The sequence below is a fragment of the Neophocaena asiaeorientalis genome, unplaced genomic scaffold (assembly GCF_003031525.2).
Source record: "Neophocaena asiaeorientalis asiaeorientalis breed wild unplaced genomic scaffold, Neophocaena_asiaeorientalis_V1.1 scaffold572, whole genome shotgun sequence".
Taxonomy (NCBI): Eukaryota; Metazoa; Chordata; class Mammalia; order Artiodactyla; family Phocoenidae; genus Neophocaena; species Neophocaena asiaeorientalis.
Genome location: NW_020171764.1, coordinates 368,105 through 376,313, shown reverse-complemented (window position 1 = coordinate 376,313; position 8,209 = coordinate 368,105).

Genomic DNA, 8,209 nt, shown 5'->3' with positions numbered 1-8,209 from the left:
TCTAAATAGGGCTTTAGGTTCATCTCACAAGTTTTGATATGTAGTATTTTTGTTACTCAACTCAAAGTATGTTCTAATTTTCATTCTGATTTCTTTGGACTTTGGATTACTTCTAAGTGTATTTCTTAACTTTTAAACATTTGAGCACTTTCTAACTTTTTATTATGCAGCACAAATAACTGATATAACTGTTTAGAAGAGATACAGCTAAAACATAAGAATTCAGAAAAGTTGAAAATAAAAGGATGGGCAAATGATATTCTACACAGAATAACTAAAAATAGGCTTTGAGATAAATAGGCATTTCTTGAAATAAGGGATACCTCGTATAGAAAAATTGAATTTATCAGGAAGATTTAACAGTTTTAAATATGAACCTAATAGCATGGCTTCAAAATGTGATGGAAAAATTGGCAAAACCACAAGGAGATATCAGTAAGGATATGTAAGATTTGTACGTCGTAATTAACAAATTTTATCTAATGGAAATATATAAAACTCTGTATTCAACAACATATTCAATACATACTCCTTTCAGTGCAATTATGTGTGGGAGGATATACACTGTATTTCAGTTCTTTGGAATTTGTTGAGATGTGTTTTATGACCCAGCATATGGTCAATTTTTGTAAAAAATTCCTTACGTGCTTAAAAAGAATGTGTATTCAGTTGTTGAATGTGAGTGGTGTACTCTGCCTAACTTCATGTTCCTATCCTGCTCCTACACCTCACAAGATTTTAGTGCTGTGGTCCCCTTGCCCTGACAAGGCAAGGAACCCTTGGGCAATGGCTCAAGTCTTGCTGCCTTCCTCAGCCTCCACTTGGCCTATAGGAAACTAGTTCATTCTTGCCATACCCACATAGTGGTAGTAGAGCATGTTCCTAGGCTGTGGTTTCTTTTCTCCCAGCTGTCACTGGCAGCTCTACAAGCCTTTCTCCCTGAAACTTCTCTAGGCTAAAACCAGGTTCCTGTTTCCAGGGGATATACTTCAAGCTCTAAAAACTTGGTCATCACATTTCATTCTGGTTGCAGCACTAGAATGGGTTTCTGATTTTCTACAACTCAGTGAGCATACAGCTGGTGGGATGCCAGCCTTCCCTTTTAAATATATTTCAAATGTCTTTCAGTGTATCTCTTGGATCCCAATTCATTTGGTTTCAGATGGGGTGGGTAATTTACCCTCCCTCCAACTTAGTGTAGAGAGGATTCATTTCACATCAGCCCTCACTAAGTTGACAACGCACAATTTAGGTATTTTATTTCAACAAATCCCTGTTTAAGGACTTTTCAAACTTCTACTCGTCTTTATGTAGACTGGCTAGGCTAGCAAGGTGAGGAGACGTATTATCTCCTGCTCTTTAAAATGTGTTACTTATTGCCTATTGTCTTGTTGTCCTGTTGTCAGTAGGCATTTGGATATAATGAATTTAGTAACTTTGAAATTCATTAAGGTTATAGATAGCATTTGAAGCTATGAGTCCACAGGAACTCATCTAGGGAGAGATTACATAGAGAGAATAGAGCCACGGGCAGGGCCTTTGAGCACTCTACAAAAGGTAGAACCTACAAAGAAAAGGATTGAGAAAAAGGACTGCCAGAGAGGTAGGAAGAAACTAGGTGGGGTATCAAAATCTAAAGGAAATAAAGTGTTTAAGGGAATAATAAATGGTCAACAATTTGAAATGCTGGTGAGAGGTCATGCAAGAAAGGTATAAGGAAATTTATGGTTAGTTTGGCAAGACATGTCACCAGAGACCTTGATAAGAGCCAATTTAGTGGGAGTTATAGAGAGAAAAGCCTGACTGAAGAGGATTAAGTGAGAATGGGAGGTGAGCAAGTGGAGATAGTAATTATAGAAACGTATTTTTTATTGAGGTACAGTTGATGTACAATGTAAGTTTGAGGTGTACAACATAGTGATTGATGATTTTTAAAGGTTATACTCTGTTTATAGTTATTATAAAATGTTGGCTATATTCCCTGTGCTGTACAATATATCCTTGTAGCTTACTTATCTTATACATAGTAATCAACATCTTTTAATATCCTACCCCTATCTTGCCCCTTCCCACTTCCCTCTCCCCACTGGTAACCATTAGTTCTCTGTGTCTGTGACTCTGTTTCTGTTTTGTTATATTCACTAGTTTGTTGTAGTTTTTAGATTCCAACTATAAGTGATATCATACAGCATTTGTCTTTCTCTGTCTGACTTAGTTCACTAAGAATAATACCCTCCAAGTCCATCCATGTTGCTGCAAATGACATTATTTCATTCTTTTTTATGGCTGAGTAATATTCCATTGTAATTATATACCTCATCTTCTTTATCCATTCATCTGTTGATGGACACTTAGTTTGCTTCTGTATCTTAGCTATTGTAAATAATACTACTATAAACATTGGGGTGCATGTGTCTTTTCTAATTAGTGTTTTCATTTCTCTCTGTTAAATACCCAAGAGTAGGATTGCTGGATCATATGGTAGGTCTATTTTTAGTTTTTTGAGGAACCTCCATACTGTTTTCCGTAATGGCTGCACCAATTTACATTCTCACCAACAGTGAAAGAGGGTTCCCTTTTCTCCACATCCTTGCCAACATTTGTTATTTGTGGTCTTTTTGATGACAGTCATTCTGATAGGTGTGAGTTAATAGCTCATTGTTTTGATTTGCATTTCTCTAATAATTAGTGATGTTGAGCATCTTTTCATGTGCCTGTTACAAATCTGTAGGTCTTCATTGGAGAAATGTCTATTTAGATCTGCTCATTTTTTAATTGGGTTATTTCTTTTTTTAATGTTGAGTTGTATGAGCTGTTTATATATTTTGGATATTAATTCCTTATCAGTCATATCATTTGCAAATATTTTCTCCCATTCAGTAGGTTGTCTTTTGGTTTTGTTGATGTTATAGAAATGTATTTTGAGGAGCTTTGATGGTAAAGAAGAAGGAAATGGAAGTTTAACTGGGAGGCCGGCACAAGGTCAAGGGGGGATTATTTTTTTGTGGAGTGATATTAAGGCATGTTTGTGTGCTGGTGAGAATGGTCCAGTAGAGGATGGAAGGATAAGGCCATAGGGGAGGGATCCAAGCACGATTGGAGGGGTTGGCTTTGGATAGGAACAGGACACCTTTCCACAGTAACATGAAGGCTATGTAAATTTCTCTGAGTAGAGGAATGGGTAAGATTAGAAAGCAGACAGGAGGACTTCTACTTTTTCCTTTATACCCTGTTATGATTTTTGAATTTTAACCATGGTTATATTTGCTTTTATAAAGTAATAAAGATCTTTTGTTAAATTTAAAATATTTTCAGAGAGAAGCTTGTGGTCACTTACTTTGCAGCCATCTTGTGTTCTGAGGTGCACATGAACCCCTATCAGGGGAAGCAGGAGCTCTCATTTGATTCCCCTCCTTGGCCAGGGTACAGCCAGGCCTGAAGACATTCTGCCAGGGTCACATTAAGATCCTTAGAGGCTCTGAGGCTCGGAAAGATTATGGAGTGCTCTCATTTACACTTGCCATGTATCAATACATTTCATGATAAAAATTGATGGTAAAGTTTTTATATTTCCCCCATGATGTTGATTTTGCTGTTTCTTTGAATATCAAATTCAAGTATCAAATGTTTCTAACAATCTCTTTCTCATTGCTGGGAGCCCCCTTCCTGCTGGTGAGCTAAACACTTGCTTAGTTGGTCTTTAGGGTAACCTAGCACTGATACTGGTCCTTCCTTCAGGTTTTTACACCTCCCAATCCATCACCATGCACTGGATTGCTGTAAGATACAAGGAAACCTAATATGACCTGGATGCTATGCTCAGTTTCTGTATCTGTCCTCTGGGGGCAGGAGAGAAATACCAGATGGATGGGAAGAGTCCATTAAACTGGTGCCTCATGAAAGCAGGGAACCAATTTTAGTGTTTCATTGCAGGCCACAAAGGGCAGGCATTTGTTGGAAAGATGCTGGGGTGCTTCAAGAAATTGAAGCAAGAGTAGGCTTAGGAAGAGGAGGCACCAGGGCAGCTCTTGGGACCTCAGCTGTGGTGGTTCTATCCCTCTTGACCTGGTGTGTGAAACAAAACCCCAGAGCATGGAGGATATGGCACCCCCTGTCTGTCTACCTCACCTGAGGGGTGGTAACCCTCCCGGCACTCTGGGAGTACCAGTACAGAGGCAACCTGATGGGAACCGGCATCCTATCCTCCTTAGGGGCTCCTGATTCCTGACAACCACCTCCTGCTGCTGACCCCAGGAGGCCTAGGCGCGTCCCCCTACCTGGAGGAAGGGGCCAGGTGGAGGGGTGCTATCCCGCGCTAACCAGGGAGAACTCTGCCACAATGTAATCAGGCAGCACAGCCCCACGGGCCGGGCAGTGCAGTGTGTACTGGGCCAAGGCCAGCTTTCACCAGGACTCAGGGGCCAGACTCTTCCTGGAACAGTCTCCCTGACTCTCGAGCATGGGCTATCTGCTTCTCCTGAGCCTTGTGCTGACGCCTGCCCTGGGCTGCACTCCCCGGGACCAGCACCTGCGGTCGCTTCCCAACATCCTCCAGCTGCCCAAGACCTAAGCCGCTTGTTCTGGGCTCAGTCTTCGTGGGCCCCTTGGTGCTGCTGCCCACCGCCAGCAGCTCTCAGTGCAGCAGCGCCTCCCAGACGCGTGGCTGCCCACTCCCCCCACCGGTAGCTCCACAGATGGAAGCTGCTTCCCCGCCCCTCCCACCTGCTGCCCGACCCGGGTCTCTGCTACGGCTTGAGGGTCTTGGGACAGTGTCCTGTAGTTCAGGCCCCTCTCTCAGCTGTAGGGGAGATGCCAGCAGCAGGCATGGCCTTGTTGTGCCTTGTTCCTCCCACTGCTCCCGGGGCGGCTCAGCGTCTGCTGGGCCAAAAGGCTGGCTGCCAAACCCTCAGCCCACCCTTGGCCTTGGGAGCCCGAGGAAAAGGTGAAGAGGAGGCGAGGAGCAGGCACAGACTGTGCAGAGCACCAATAAGATGGGCGTGGGACATGCCTCTTCGGGCCCGGTGGCCTTGGGAGCTCTACCCCTCTGGATCTGGGGTCCAGGCCTGTCCCAGAATGGAGCTGGGGCTTCATCCTTATGGGGCAGAGCAGAACCTGGGGTGGGCGGAGAGCCTGGGACAGGGATGGGGACACGCTCAGTCTCAAAGATGATGGCCTATCACAGCTTCTGCCAGCGCTCCTCAGGACCCGGCCTCTGGGGGCCCATTGCCCAGCCCCAGGGGCGTTTCTGGACTTGGCTACCCTTCTGTCCCTGGCCCCGCAGGGCTGGGGGAGGATACATGGATGAAGGGAAGTACAAGGGAGGAAAATCAGGGGTGTATAAGGGGGCACAAAGCCTGTACTCCCGGAATACTGCATGAGATACAAGGTAATCTTTCCCCAGAGGCCTTTCGTGAAGTGCAGTGGACAGTGCCCTCAATGAGAATCAAAAGAACTGAGTTGGCTTGTGGTTCTACTTAGAAGCTATGTGTCTAACTGTAATATGTAGATGATCCTCTTTGAGTGTCAGCTTTCTTGCCTGTAAACTAGAGATAATTCCTACCTCACAGGGATTCCACAGAGATTAAATGAGATGAAAAATGGCAGTGTGCAAAGGAAAGAGCTAGGCCTGTTCTAAAGGCACAGTGAATGTTGATTGTATCCAAACGTGAATTTTTCTAGGACCAGGGATAGAGGCCCAACTACACTAGGAGTGAGGGCCAGCCACTTGTGATCCACTCACAGACTTGCCTCACACCCCATCACATCTCCCCACATCAACTCCCTTCCTCTCCAATACTCACTCTCACCTGGGGCTCTAGCACACCAGACCACACTACGTGCCTCACACCCCATCACATCTCCCCACATCAACTCCCTTCCTCTCCAATACTCACTCTCACCTGGGGCTCTAGCACACCAGACCACACTACGTGCCTCACACCCCATCACATCTCCCCACATCAACTCCCTTCCTCTCCAATACTCACTCACTCTCACCTGGGCCTCTAGCACACCAGACCACACTACGTGCCTCACACCCCATCACATCTCCCCACATCAACTCCCTTCCTCTCCAATACTCACTCTCACCTGGGGCTCTAGCACACCAGACCACACTACTTGCTCTCTGGTGCGCAGGAGAGTGCAGCCAGTGTCACACCCAAGGTCCTTAGGAACAGTGGCCTCAGCTTGCATCTGATGTCCAGGATGAGGTGCTAAACAGAGGTACGTGCTGTAGAGCAGTGTGTGGGATATGGTTCCGTGTATGTGTGTGTGCATGATATACATAAAATATGCTTGCATATTCATTGTATATGATTATGGAAGAGTACATAATTTTCATTTCTATGTAAATTTATGGACAAGAACACAAGAAACTGTTAACAGTAGTTATCACTAGGCAGTGTAACTGGGGTGGTTGGAAGGGAGCAGAGGAGAGTTTAAAAATTCTTACCAATCATTATCGTTTGAATATTTTTACTATGAGCATGTGTTACTTTTATAATAAAGAAAACTTTAAATCAAAATATATAGACGATAAATTGATCTGTAAATACAGATGATAGAAAATGGTTATAGATAAATGATATATAGATAGATAAATATAAGATGAGCTAGAGGATAGACAGACACACAGACATATCTATGTACCTGTTTCCTCACATGTGAAACGGTACCTATTTCACAGCATTACTGTGAGGGGTAAATTACTAAATGCATTCAACCCCTTGGAACAGTTCCTGGCACATACTAGGTGCTCAATAAATGTTCTCTTTAGTGCAATAATGATGCGGAGGAAGACAGGATGGCTGGATGTGATAATCTCTTTTGCCACCTTGTGGTCAGTGTATGCCATGCAGGAATGTCAATGCCAATAAGAAGCATCTTTTCAACGCTCTGGGTAGGTGAGTGTATGAGTTCTGGCCTTAGTGAGGGTGGCGGACCTATAACTTTTAAAATCGAAAAAGAGTATAAACAAACAAACAACTTTCTAAATAGGTAGCTAGATGAGACTTATTGTCCTCTACTTATTGCTTCCCCTTTGGATTCCCAGCCCTGAAAGTGTCGATGAGAAACAGCACATTGACTGGTTTTCTGTTCGTTTTCAAGCCTCTCTTTATCCATCAACCTTCTTAGTTGCAAGTGACAGAACCCATTCTGGCTTCTTCAGGTAGAAAAGGGATTTTTAAAAACTGCTATTAGGTAGAGTACAAGGAAATCTCCAACAGATGAGACTATCTCGCTTGGGGGCTAGGCAGTCAGAAGTTGGTGCAATCCACCTCCTCTGGGGACAGGCACTGCTGAGGCTGAACCCAGGACTGTGCCACTGGAACATCTACTACAGTTGCTTGTGAAAACTCAGCATCTCTCAGCCATGCTCTACCATTTTACCAGGCATGGATTCCACTGGATGATTATCTCCTTACTTGTTTCTCTCTCCTGACCTGAAGTCTTTTTTAAAAAAAATTATTGAAGAATAGTTCATTTACAACATTGTGTTAGTTTCTGGTGTACAGCAGAATGATTCAGTTATACATATATGTATTCTTTTTTATATTCTTTTCCATTATGGTTTATCACAGGATACTGAATATAGTTCCCTGTGCTATACAGTAGGACCTTGTTGTTTATCTATTTTATATATAGTAGCTTGCATCTGCTAATCCCAAACTCCCAATCCTTCCCTCTCCCACCCCTCCCGCTTGGCAACCACAAGTCTGTTCTCTACGTCCGTGAGTCTGTTTCTGTTTCTTAGATAAGTTCATTTGTGTCATATTTTAAATTCCACATGTAAGTGATATCATGTGGTATTTGTCTTACTCTTTCTGACTTACTTCACTTAGTATGATAATCTCTAGCTGACCTGAAGTCTTTTTTTTTAGCTGCATTGGGTTTTTGTTGCTGCGCATGGGCTTTCTCTAGTTGCGGTTAGCAGGGGTTGCTCTTTGTTGCGGTGTGTGGGCTTCTCATTGTGGTGGCTTCTCTTGTTGCGGAGCACGGGCTCCAGGCACATGGACTTCCGTAGTTGCAGCACTTGGACTCAGTAGTTGCTACACATGGGCCCTAGAGCATGTGGGCTTCAGTAGTTGCAGCACGTGGGAGCAGTAGTTGTGGCATGGGGGCTCAGTAGTTGTGGCTTGCGGGCCCTAGGGTGTGCAGGCTCAGTAGTTGTGGCACACAGGCTTAGTTGCTTCGTGGCATGTGGGAT